Source organism: Mustela nivalis (genome assembly GCF_964662115.1).
Source record: "Mustela nivalis genome assembly, chromosome: 15".
Lineage (NCBI taxonomy): Eukaryota > Metazoa > Chordata > Mammalia > Carnivora > Mustelidae > Mustela > Mustela nivalis.
The window spans coordinates 44299315-44314040 of NC_139034.1; positions in this window are offsets into that span (position 1 = coordinate 44299315).

Sequence of the window (14726 nt, forward strand, 5' to 3'; positions counted from 1 at the left end):
AGATAATTGAATGTAAGAAACAGACACATTAATTTATGTTTGGATTATGATTTCCTGGTGTCAGCGGACACTTAATTGTTGTATGTAAAAAAAAGCTTTGTCGTAAACAAAGTCCCATGCTCTCTCAGGACATATTTAACTTATGACTTAAACAAGAAGTCACTGGGATTGCAATAATTAGGCAAAGTGGGAGTTTCCAGTACAATTTGGATATGAAGGACACCAAAAGGTCGATTTGTTCCAAAATATTTCTATATGTGATGGCAAAAGGGTTATTTTACTGGAGCATGTCCTTCTCCTCTTATGGTAATATAAATTAATTATATGAGCTATTTGTCATCTTGATTTCTGTAGAGACAGGTCTGAGGGTCAATAAAATTGAATGGAATACAGTGGAGACAGGATCTTGATGGCAGCAGAATTTTTGATCATAGATGACAGGGCTGGGGCAATGTCACAGAAACCAGCCTCTGTGGAAATCTCAAAATTTTAACTTAATTTAGTAAGCATAAAATATGCATGTGTTTGTTTTATGCATTAATTTGCTGGCATTTGTAAAAAGGTAGCAGATAGGGAATAAAGTAATCAGAATTCTATCTCGCTTAAATGTGATTTGATTTTTTTGTGAAATGGTAGTATTTCATTTAATTAAAAAAGGAGATTGTGGCTAAAGGAATCTAAGGGAATCTGCCAAGCCTAAATATTAAAAGACAAAACTTCTATTAACTTGGTATAAAATTTTTCTCTTCAATTTTATGTAAGCTAAGTTCTTGAAATGGCCTGAAGAGGTTAAAAATATATATGTATAATCCAAACTGGCTAAATAACCTATTGGCTCATGTAGTCTACTTTCTTCAGGTTTGGCTTGATCCAGGCACTGAAATCATTTTGCCTCTTTCAACCATGCTGTGGATTGTGAGGCATCCTTTTAAGGCTCCAGGTGGTGGCTTTTGGATCTCCAGGCTTGTATCTTTCAAGATTCGAGTCCAGAAGAACAGAGAAAACATCTCTTGCCAGTAACTCCTGTAAAAGTCCTAGATTTTATTACACCCTTACTGGGTCAATTAGTTTCTAGAAGAAAGCAGTGGTCTGACTGGCCAGGCTTGAGTCCCCTAGTTTTTTTGCAAAAAGAGACATAAAATTGTACCTTGACCCATATGCATGAGAGGGGAAGAGACATAGGAATCCCCCCAAACTCCAAATATGATACTATTAGCAAAAGAGGCAGAATGACTGTTAGAGAAATTTAAGTGGAATTTACCCTTTGGTGAATCAACACCAATGCATATCTTTCTTTACATATAGAAACTTCTAAATATGTTCAGGCTTGGCACAAAGTGTCATACACTCCCAAGTGTACTCCTGCCCTTCCCAAGGGAGACAACTCAGCATTTGGTCTGGTTTCTGCATCACACTCTAAATTTAAGATAACTGGATGATTTAATGCTAGGTGTAGATATAATAGGTCTAGATATAATGCTCATGGTCTGAGAACCTATGCATAAATGCAAAACCTAATCACTTCTGTTGTACTCCAAAGGCAACTGCAGACTGAAATCAGAACTCTTATGGAGAGGAGGATAGAATAGGAAACAACTGAGAGTTGTCACTGATTCATATCATATTCTGCAGATAAAAAACAATATGGGATTTTGTGCTTGGGAAGTAAAGGAAAATCCTTAGTCAGTCTGGCTACCTCGGATCCTTTCTCTGGAAGGATCTCCCTAGACTATATTGTCCACAGATAATGAGCTTCAGGAAGAAGTCCTCTTGTGGTGTATGTATGTCTTTAGCAATCCACTTCATCCTGTGGCAAAGAAGGCAGGAGCGTGAGAATCAGTTGTGTATTATCTCTTCCCAACTCTGTCTTCAATGACACACACAGAAATTTGAAATGGCCATAGTGGAAGTATTTACACCACAGAAATTAATAATCCTCATCACCCTCCCTCTAGCCAGTTTTACCATTTATTAGAATGTCACAGAGAGAAAGTCCAAGGATTACTTAGGACTTAAGGGTTGAGCAATCACCAACTTTTGTTTGCTAAATTTGAGATTTCTCTAGCAATTACAATTTAAGAATTTAGTTGACTCTGAGTTTTCAATTCCATGGGTTAATCACCAAATCTGTTTATCTTGTTAAATTAGAGTCTTTCAACTCAGAATCTGGGCAGGGAATTTGTACGTCTTAGCAACTACCTTCGGTTTCTTCATTTGCCCAGACCTCAGTGTCAAGGCCTTTCTCTTGGCCTTTGTCTCACAGCACACTGAACATATGGTCTGCAAGTGAAGAGATAACAACCAAGCAGCTTTTAGCCCCCAAGGTGCAAGCCCACTGAATATTTGAAATTAGAATAATTATCCCCTTTTGCAAGATGAGAATTCAAGAGATGCCAGGTAGGAATCTGAGCATTAGACATTTTTAAGTGCCAGTCTCATCTCATGCTAGGTTTCCCACCTCCCGTTTTATTTGCATTTCTCTGGCTTGATACAGAAAGTTTTGTTTTTATGATATTGTAGACCTTCAGACCACTGGCCTCTGAGGTCTTTTGGATTATAGGGCATTGATAAAGAGTGCCTTCCTGAGCATGGATGTATTTTTTTTTTTTAAATCTTTCAAATGCCTCGATTTCTAGGAAGTTTTTGTCTTTACTGCAGGAAAAAAGTCAAAAGGATAGCATCCTGCAAGCCAAGTGAAGAAAGTGTATCAGGGAGGAAGAAATGCTCAGTTGTGCTCAGTGTCGAGGCTGTAGATTAATGTACTAAAAGTCAATGCTGGAAAGATCAGAAAGAATGAGCATTGGGTTCAGCAATGTGGAGGTCTGTGATGACCTTGATAAGAGCAGTTTCAATGGTGTCATGGGGCAAAATGGAGTGGATTTAGGTGAGAATGAGAATGAGAGAGGAATTGCAGAAAGTCAGTCTTTGATGGAGTTCTGCTGCCAAGAACTTTGAAAATTATTTCTACCCCCCATTAAGTTTTTTTTTTTTTTTAAAGGAGGGACAGGATGTTTCTTCCCTTTTTTTAAAAAGATTTTTTTATTTTTATTTTTTATTTATTTGACAGAGAGAGAGAGAGATCACATGTAGGCAGAGAAACAGGCAGAGATAGAGGGGGAAGCAGGCTCTGTGCTGAGCGTAGAGCCTGATGTGGGTTGAATCCCAGGACCCTGGGATCATGACCTGAGCTGAAGGCAGCGGCTTAACCCACTGAGCCACCCAGGCCCCCCCCCATTAAGTTTTTGATTGCATGTCCCTAATTGCATGTCAAGTAATGTCCCTAAATATATTTCCTTTAGTAAAGAAGAGTATTTCTCTATGAATCCTTCACATTTCAGTAACTACTCTAGAGAGCCCTCCCTTAATACCACCTGATGACACCTATTACAAGATTGAATTAAAAAACAAAAACAAAAACAAAACCTTCAACTTTTTTCAGTTAGTCAACAGTGTAACGAGGTTATTAGCCAGGGTTACTGGTTGAGAATTTGTGATAGCTCGTATATCTACTGACTTGAATGGCTCAGGATTCCTGAGCTTTCCTTTTAACTCATTGATCATCCAAATGACCAAGAGACAGTTACCTAATTTCCCATATATACATGCATATGTATATATAAAGGTTTTTTTATAACTAACATGAAGATTAAAAGAATATCTATACAATGCTGCAACAAGAACTAAACTACCCCTAATAAATAATTTCAGGAGTAATGAAAAAAATTATATAAACTCAAGGCATTCCAAATCTATTTACATTTTTATCTATTACATTTAATTCCACTTATGAATAGTTACCGGGAAATCTCATTTTACATTGTTAAAGTCAGAATAATCAATTTTTAAGTTATCATCTGCTAGAAGGTCTAAATTTGAGAATGAATGGATTTACTTAGGCTTTTCTAAGAGCCTTGAATTTTAAAAGCCTTACAGTTTATATATAATAAGGATCAACCTCCCCCCCACCGCCACTATCTGTAGATATAGTGTGCATTTCAGGGTAATATCATTCTGGCTATTTGCTTGACATTTCTGAAAAGAGCTTAAGTACAAGAAGAAATGAAGAGCAGTGATCATGGAGGGAGATGTTGAATGGTATTATTATTTAGCTCCGTTCTCCCCTCCTATCTCATGCATGCTGTTTTTAAGTAGTAGGAGCTGTCCTTGGTGTTATTTTGCATTTTAAAGTAGAGTGGAGGAAATGATCTTCAGTCTTTAGATGACAAAGAGGTGGGCATGGATGGGACAGTTGTTTTTTTGTTTTTTGGTTTTTGTTTTTTCTATTTCAGCTCTCCAGTTTGCCTGCGAAGGACTTCTTTGCACAGACATTTCCACTTTGTTCAGCTACTGCTCTGAGTTCAGGACTGTAGTTTCAAGTAATTGGCAGCTCATTATTATTACTCTTCAGGACCATGACTAAGGTTAATTTATATCCAGGCAATTATCCAGATTAAATTCATCCTCAGTGAGGTTGATATGGAAAAAAATGCCGAATGTTTTGATTTTCTGGCCCTATAACAAAAGCATGAGCAGATTCCATACTAAGTTCACTTGCTTTCCCACACACTGAGAATATCACATCCTTGATTATGGCCTCTGCTGCATAATTATGCTTCATGTGAACCTGTAGCTGCCCATTTTAGAAAACGGACTTTCACATCATGTAATAGGGCTAGGTATAATGCCAGTGCTATTATATAAGAAAACACAATAGAAAACTATTGATTTATTGTTCCTACTTCTTTACCATTAGTCACCATTTTGAAAGATTCTAAATAGTTATATATTTTGGGTATTTCATATATAATAAAATGATAATATTTTCTATGGTAGTAATACTGAATTCATTTTCAGTTTTAAAATTTAAAACTGAAATTTATTTATTAATAAAATTAATTTAAGTTTTAATTTTGACATGTTCATTTAAGTGTACTATCATATTAATAAAGATCATGGGTAGTGAATTTGATAACTGTTATGATGACAGTGATTGTTTTGTAGTTTTGAAGATGTCCGGGGACAGGTGAAGGTATTGAGTCAAATGACATCTCTATGGATTCTTTTTACAGTAATCTCCATACATTGCAGATGTGTTGAATAACATTCATAAGTGCATAAAATTCTCTTAATCCAGAAAGCACAAATGGCATCACTAGACAAATTTCAGCCTAATAGTCTGATCTAACCTAGAATAAACATTTCAAGTTAATCAGATGACAGCAAACACTTACTATACTCAGTAACACATGTTTGTTGAGGACTTGCTGTGTAACAGATTCTGTACCTGTATTTTCTCTCGATTAATCTTCCAAGCAATCCTTGCTAGGATGGAGGTCAGAAGCTAAGTATTTCTCCCTGGATCACACTGCTAATGAAGGGTGGAGTTCGGATCTAACTTGGGTGTATAACTTCCAAGTCCCTACTACTGACCACCACGCTTTGTGACCATGCTGGGTAGTAAAAGGGTGAAATGATGACCCTTGCCTCAGGCACCTTACAGTGGAAAGGGAGACATGGATGAATAGATACATCATTGCCTTCAATGTGGTCAAGTGAGAACTGTAGAAAACGGATCTACAAAATGACTTGTATGCCTACAGCCAGAGGAGGCAACAGTTGTGCCTGGGTCAGTCAGGTGAGCATTCCAGAAGTGAAGTCTGAGGCACAAAGGAAGGAAGAGGTATTTGAGGCTAAGAGTGCAGTTAGTAAAGAGCCACTAAAGAGGAAAAGACTTTATCCTATTATGGAAGTCATGCAAAGTTTGGTATTGGGGTAGAGGCCCTGGTGGCAGGAGTGTTAGAATTAAATACAGCAATGTTCTGAATTTACTCTATTGAATAACTGAATATTAAAGCAGTCTGTAGGGGTCAGGGAGCGTAAGTTAGAGGTTAAGTGACTAAGACAGGACTTATGACTTGCTAAGTTTTAAGTTAGGTCTATTTTTCTAGTTATTTTAATTACTTTGTCAGTATCCTTCAGAACACATTCTTTCTGTAGATTTTTTGTTTCAGGTCAACAACTCTGTGTGCATTTCAGCTAATGCCTCATTATTATGCTAACTGTATTTTCTTTGTTGAAACTCTATATTACAATGTGTTACTATATATGGCAGGGTATGATTTGGCCTTGCCGAACTTTGGGCCATTACCAGTGGTTTCAGATTGAACAGGGTTATTTTGAGGTCATACACCGATGCTACAAAGGATTGAATTATTTATGACTTTAATATTCACCAGTGTTTCTAGCTCAAGATCCAATATACCGCTGAATATTATCTGTCAACAAAAAACTGCATCTGTTCCATTTGTTGATGACCGATAAAACAAAGCAGTTTGAATTGCTGCTTTGAACGCAATATGGGTGGAATTTCTTCCCCAAGTATTTTAATAATAATAATAATGATATTTGCAATAATATTTAAAATATTTATAATCAATAATAGTGTGTCTGATACTAATTAACAACAATCATAATGAATGCATAAAATTAGTCTATGTAAAAATATCTATGTGTATTATATGTAATTTTACTATATTGCAATATTAACTATTTTTATTTTTGCGTAGTAGAGACTGGGGGAAAAAGGTATCCCCCTGAAACACTAGCTATATGCTCCAGCTACATTTCTGTAAACAACTGGTGTCTGATCTAAAACATATATATTTTTTAAAATTATGAGAGTGAACATCTCTATGTCATTGGCCACTTTTTTCTTATACTTCTTATCTTCAACAAAGCTTAAGAAAAATGGATATTAGTTATTATGAGAGAAGAGGCGGAAGAAATATTTTATAATAGCAACAGAGATTGCTCTTTCTAAAAGACATCTGAAAAATAAATATATTGATACTTTTGCAGAATTAAGCCTTAGAGATTGAAGGCATTGTAGAGTTCACTTCTAATAATTTAAAAAATATATTTTTTAGAACTCGACATAAAAATATTTCTCTCTGAGCAGCAGCCCTGCAATGGTTTTTCATTACCTCACAGTAGTTTTTCCTTTGTACAAATCAGGCAGCACAGAGCATTTCTGGGAACAGCACTAGAAAATGGAATATCTTAAAGTATTAATTATTTTTCCCAAGGGACAAGGTTATATCTGGTAGTTGCATTACCGAACAAAAACTTGGAATAAAATAAATTACAGATATGTCCAGTAACATAGCATAAAAGCAAATATGGAGTCATAGTAGAGACTAAAGGATGTGGGATACAAATCAAGGAACTAGCAGAGTGCCTGGCATATAGTCGGCAATTTATACAAGTTAGTTTCTCATATCCTGGGATCTGATTGCTGTGGCTGCCTAATAGACTATGCCCAATTTTAATGGCTTAACATAATAATAGTCACTTATTCTTTCTCATGGTTCCTGTGAGTCAGAAACTAGAAATCAGACAGGACACTGAAGGTTCAACTCTCCTCTGATCCATGGTGTCTGAGGACTCAGTGGGAAGAACCAAAACCTGAAGTCTGAATCATCTGAAGATTCATTTACTCTCATGTCCGGCAGCTGCTGGTGGTGATCTGTTGGAGGGCTGAATAAGGCTGTTGATTAGAACTCTACACATGGCCTTCTCTGTGTGGCCTGAGCTTCCTCACAATATGGTGGTTGGGGTCCAAGGGCAAGCATAAGATAGATAGGGCAAGGGGCTGGGAATGGGAGGGAGAGACTACACCAAAGCCATTTTGTCTTTTATGATCTAGTCTCTGAAATCTCTGAAGCCTTCCTTCACCTATATTGGAATGGTCAAGGAAGTTGTAGAGACCAGAAAGCAGGAAATGATCGACTCCATCTGTCACAGAGGCTACCTTAGCTTTTATATACCAATTTTTGCTGTCACTCTTCACAGAGGGTATGGGATGAGATATATACTGGTGCAGCCATCTCTGAAAATACAACTTGCCAACCAACCAATAATCGGAAATAATAAAATTACACTTGAAATCATACAAATCTGTAGGGTCTTATAGACTTTGTAATCCAATTATTCAGAAATCCAGCGCTTTGGAGAAAAAAAAAACTCTCTGGAGTCTCAGAGAAGTAAATGATCTGAGTGAGGCCATCAATGGGTTATTTTAGGGGCGGGAGTCGAACCCAGGTTTGCTGAATTTTTATTTTATAGTAAGTTATTGTATAAATATTCTATTAATTGTGTCTGAGTTTGTTCATTGATTAGAATAAAAGGCTTAATGTATTTAAAACCATTTATATGTATAAAAAATACAATTCTTAATATGAGAAATCTGAATTATTGAAACTAATTTGGGGCAGAATATTTCCCAGCTGGGGTTAAAAAAGTATAGGTGTGTCTGCTAAACAGGCTGACTTGTGATCTCCCTAACATCTGCTTGGATAAACTAGATGTATGAGGTGGTTTTCAGCAAAATAGAAGACTGGAGAGGACGGTGTAGTGTCTGTTCCTCAACCCTGTTCCATGTAGTTTCCTGTTTGAGCTTGAAGAAGTCCAAGAGTTGAAGCAAAAGCTTTTTTAAAGAAATCTGTAAGACTCAGAGTAAGAAGAGCTATTTTGGGTCCCAGGTGATGCAAGTGCAACCAGGATTTGGAGGGGGGCAGTCCCCATTTTATGTATGTGACACAGTGGAGGAACACATTGCTATTTGACATATTGAGGTTTTGTAACTTTGGGGCAATAATAAACAATCTCCTAGATAGAGAGCCAGTATTTTCAGAGAGGTCGTGGGCAATTACAGCATCCACATACTTTCCTGTAGTGGATTGTGAATTAGTGGATAGGAATAAGAGGCCAGAATAGAAGACAGTGAAGTATGGTTGCTACCCATGTGTTAACACAGCATCTGAGGAACCCCTGCAAAACTAGGATCAATTATTACAGTGGCGGGGAGGGGTCGGTCAAAGTCAAGTAATGCTTAAGTCTTGTAGTTGTGTTGTGAAGAGTGACAGCAAAATTGGTGTATAAAAGGTAAGGTAGCCTCATTTGAACCCACAGGCAGAAAAGGTCTGTGAACATTTGGATCATCCTAATAAACTATCTATAATTAACACGTAATTAGCAATGACTTCACTTGACTTCTCAGTATTTTGATGGGTATCTATCTGGAGGAATGGGTAAAATATATTTTAGACTTATGTCTAAAATATAGAACTGTTCTTTCTCTCCCTTTCATTCTGAGTCAAGCAGACGCATTATAAAATTATTCCATTTATCGCCCTTTTTGAAAACATTGACTAAAGCATTTAACTCTTTAAAAGCATCATTATAGAGTTTTTGTTGAAATGTAGAGATCCACAGCCTCTTCCGTTTTGGGTTTTATCTATTTCTTTATTGTTTTATTCTTTGCTGTTCCCAGAACCTGACCTTTCTTTTCTCACTTCTAAGTCTTCTGCCATCTAAAATCCAGGATAGTTTTGGGAGTTTACAAAAATCACAAAAATACCGTTGGAATGGCTTGCACAAGTGGAATGGGATTGAGTAGGTAGTGCACGCACAACTTGTTATCAGAAGTTTAGGCTTAAACCCCAGCTTTGCCGCTAACCAACTACAAATTCAGACCTCAAGTTTCCTTACCTGCAAGATGGGGATTTTACACACACACACACACACACACACACACACACACACACACACAATCTCTAATAGTTTTGTTATTAAGTGAGCTAACATATAGAAAGGTATAAAGCACATTATAAGTACTCCCATTACCTAGCTTATATGAGAGTTAGAAGCCTAGTTTTATCTTCTCAAAGCACTAACTAGAAAGAACCAGTCAGCCCAGCAACTCCCTTAATCTCTGCTCACATGATCCTCTTCTAAATGAGATCATCTGTGCCTAAAGATCTTTCTCGAGAAGTGGAACACAGAACATGGGATAGTTTTGAATGACCAGAAGGGTAAAACAGCAAAGCTCTGAAAAGGAATAACCAACCTTTTATTTATTACTAAGACATTTTAGGCATAAAAGTGAATGTGAACCAGCTTCATTTCCCCTGGGCTTAAAAAATTCTCCTTCTAATCCTTTACAGCAAAAATTATCAGAGGTGACTCCTGGCTTAGTAATTCAGAGCTCTCCCTATTTTTAGCCCTGGAAAGCCAATGAAAGGATTTAGATTGTGGGAGCAGTCTCACAGCTCAGCTCAAATTTTTGGCCTACTAACATTCCATCCGAGTGCAGTATACCAGCTAGTGCCCCAACAGCTGGTGAGCAGGAATAAGGAGGGAAGGAAGGAAGGAAGGAGAAAGAGAGAAAGGAAGGGAGAAAGAAAGAGGGAGGGAAAAGAGAAGAGAAGAAAAAAGAAAAGTCAAGACAAGACCTACCATACGAATGGCAATCACATGGAAAGCATTGCTTAGAACAGAGCTATATGAAGAATGATGGAAATGAGTGGAGGGAGGGGAATAAATAACTGATCCCTGATATCAAGGTTATGATTAAGGATTTCACAGAAAGGGAAGAGGTGTTTCACAGATTGTAGTTTTTCCTAACTGCACTCATTCCACAAGTTACCCTCCCAATTTTCTCATATCCGCATACTTCCTGTAGTATCATTTGCTTAAGATATGTTTTTAAACAGAGCCACTTTTAAAAATCTTACATGTATTTAGACAGGAAACTTGATTCACCAGTAAATGGAAACACAGAATAATTTGCCACGAATAGCTAACAGCAACATTATTAAGTTCTGGTTAGATGTTGTCTACAGAAGATCCTGACCTTCAGGCAGGCCTTCTATCTTCTTTGCTAAAAAATGGAAGTTGGCAAATGCTAGAGGGATGTTAAAAATACTTGCTCCAAACTGACACTACTTGTTTGAGGAGATTAGACAAATTGAAAGAGAATTGGAAATGGGAGCAACTTTCTCACTATATTACTGATACAATAAATATTCATTGGGTCAGTGTTATTTAAATCATGTCCACAAACGTGATAGAAATGTTTATGATAGAAATAATAGAAATAATAAAAATCTAGCAATGATCTCTAACACCATCGCCCCTTATTTTGGGAATGGTGTATATATATTGGTTAAGAAGGTGGTCTGAGGGCGCCTGGGTGGCTCAGTGGGTTAAGCCGCTGCCTTCGGCTCAGGTCATGATCTCGGAGTCCTGGGATCGAGTCCCGCATCGGGCTCTCTGCTCGGTGGAGAGCCTGCTTCCCCCTCTCTCTCTCTCTGCCTGCCTCTCCATCTACTTGTGATTTCTCTCTGTCAAATAAATAAATAAAAATCTTAAAAAAAAAAAAAAAAAAAAAAAAAAAAGAAGGTGGTCTGAGCGTTGGATAGACATGAATCTAAATCTCAGCTTTGTCATTTAATGGCACAGTGACCTTGGAAAGGCCATTTTATCACTATTATCCCATTTCCTCATTTGCATTTAAAAAATACTTAGCATTTCTAATAAATTTTGTTGTTGATGATGATAATGATGATGATGATGGTATGTGAATATCAAAGTACAGGATGCAACTCTGTGTTTTGCTATTGTTTTCTTAAGGTGTCTGCATCTTGTCAAGCAAATAGATTTTAATTCAATTCAGTTTATCTGGTTTAATCATCCATCCACCATTTACCCTTCAACACAGTCCTCCTGGCCATCTGACTACAACTTTTGTTATTTCTTTGCTCCTTTCCCTTCCTCCCATTCTTTACTGGGGACGCATGTTGGGCTTCATGTTTGAGCCTCTTCTCAGTGCTTCCATCATTCCTCACAACCTGTTTAATTAGAAGGCTCGAACAATCTCTTATAAGAAGATGACTCCAAATACCAAATTTGCTCTTCGTCTGTTTATAGCCCCAATTTCAGTATGATATTTGGCAGGTTTCGTCACGTTAGCTTTAACACACCTAAAATCAGCATGTCTGTTTCATCATCTTCTCCTTGTCGAAGCTCCCACTGTTTTCCAGTTTCTCAGGAGTGCTGGTGCTTAATGTGTGTGCTTTGGAGTCAGAATATCCTGGAATCTTAGCTCTACAATTTCTAAATTTAACTGAAAATTACTTGTCAGTAGAGCTTGCTAAATAAATAAATATATACATATGTTTGGATTATATATATATATTTTAGTCAATACATGGGTGTATGTATTTGGTCAAAACTTCCCAAAACTTCAAGAGAAATGGAGAGTGGAAGAGATAGCTATAAAGAAATGTAGCTGACATCCATTTTATGCTGAGTTGTATTACCTCACTGACCACTCTAAAGCAAGGAGTGGAAAACAAGGGAAGAATAAAACGTATTTATGTGTTCTTTCATGCACTTTCCCGTGAAATGTTAGTTCTTAAATTGATTAAAATGAGTTTAGATAAGTCTTAGCAGCATGCTGAAGGTGACTTAAGTACCAAAGAGCAGGGACAAATGACAGTGATTGAACTCTGGGGAAGATCGGAAGAGGGAGCGGCATGTTAGGTCTGGTGTTAGCGGCAAGCTTTGAAGAGAGTAAATGATTTGTAAAATATTTATAGGGTAATTTTTGTCAAAGCTGAGAAAATATGGGAAGTAATCTTGGCAAATTTCATTAAGTATGAATATTACAGCTTAAGTCTACAAAGATTTTGGGGGGCAATTTCCACTTCTCTTTGAAAACAAATCACCCTGTGCACTGTTTTAGCTCATGTGTGGACACCAAATACATATGGCCTCTGTCCCAAATGTCCCAAGCAGCTTAAAAATATAAGTTTAATGGCTTTAACGAATATGACAGAATATAGTGCTTGAAGCTTATTGAATGAAATAATGAAAATATATGCAGCCTAACTTTGTGACATGAAGAAAGAAAAATGGGCCAATTCCTCTTTTACATACATAGGAAACTTGTATATGTGTAAAGTTGGTGCAAAGTGACTGTCCATGATTTCTATTTAAGTAAAAATGATTATGGGAAAATTGGAATCTATCCAGAAGATACTTTAAATAGTGCTGACCAATTATATCTGGTAAAACTAACCTTCTTTCAAATTGTAGGTTCTTAAATTTTTGACTTATAAACGTTGAGGAGGAATACAACTGTGGTAGATAGATTGTGGGGTGTCTGCTCAGCTAAATATCTCAATTGCCAGCTTCTCTCAAGTGGTGGTCCTGTGGCAGGCTCTGTGTAAAGTGTGATCCCATTCTCTGATCATACTGACTGAACCCCATGCTGGGCTCTTTACCCACACTAAGCCAGGCTAGATGCCTTCCTGGAAATTTCTCTTTGGGATCAAGAGTGAGAGAGTATCTCTTTTCTCTGGGACATGTAAACGTAGGAGCTAAACACATACACTGTCATACAAATTAGAAAGTAAAGAGAGAGAAGAAAGAAGATGTGTCGAGGGCCACAGAAGTGTAGAGATGGGATTTTGCCTCCAAGTCTGGCGGCCATCAGCTCTTGTTTCCTGTCCTTGTTTTTGTGTTCCTGGGTTCTGTAGGACCCCCATATCTTTATACATTCTATTTGAAAAAAAATGTCTTTTACTTGAGTTAGGTGCTATTGAAACTGAAGAGAGAGACCTGAAACAACATCTCCTGTATCTACTGCACTTTCAGTGGACTATCAGAACTACTTAACGTAGATTTGGAAATGTTTGGTGAAATCTAAAACAAATTTCAAGTACTCAGTTACTTATAAAGAATGATTAAGTGAAAAGGTTATGTAGGATACCTAGGGCAAGTAAAGTACAAATGAGAAATAGTGTTTCAATATATAAATAGAATTCATGTCATCCATAACAAATAACAAAGAGAAATAATATAAACAGAAATATAAAATACATATCATGAGAAATGTTGCAGTATATTAGATAATAAAATCCTTGACAAAGGTAGAAGAATCTTCAAAGTGATATGACCACCAACCATAGTGCACATAGATATGGACCACTAAGATTTCGGAGAACAAAAGATACCACAGAAATTCACTCTTATTCTTATTGGACCTATGTATGTTTTTATGTGAGTAGTGCATGCTAATTTTGGAAAATACACATACCTTTAAAGGACTCAAAATCATACTTCTATCATCACCCAAATATCTACATTAGTAATATTTATGTACATGTCCTTTTTAAAAAAAGATTTTATTTATTTATTTGAGAGAGAGAGAGAGCATGAGAAGGGGGAGGGTCAGAGGGAGAAGCAGACTCCCTGCTGAGCAGGGTTTCTGATGTGGGACTCAATCCCAGGACTCCAGAATCATGACCTGAGCTGAAGGCAGTTGCTTAACCAACTGAGCCACTCAGGTGCCCCTGTATATGTCCTCTTAATCTTTTTCATCACTTACAACTCATTTTGTGTATTTATGTCCAATTATGCTCACATTTTATTATAGTTTATAGTAATTGACAAAAACCACAGTGATCACCTCTAATATTTAATTTATTAAATAAAACACATTATATCTTCCCTAAACAATTAGAAGGATTTCTAATTCTAAGGTGTTCCAAATGATTTGGTAATTATCTAGCTGTGTTCAATGGATGAGGCCAGGTTAGGGTCACCTACTCCTCTACCATCCTAACTCCTTCCCCCTAAACAGAATGAAATCTCTATGAGGACAAAGACTCCATGGCCTTACTCACTGCTGTCTAGCCCCTAAGTAAATATATGTTGTTAAAATGATATCTGAATGAATAATCTTATTCCAGGACACACATATATACATAGTATGAAATCAAGTTTAGTTAATAGTCATTTTATTTTATTTTTTTTAAAGATTTTACCTATTTATTTGACAGAGAGATCACAAGTAGGTAGAGAGACAGGCAGAGAGAGGA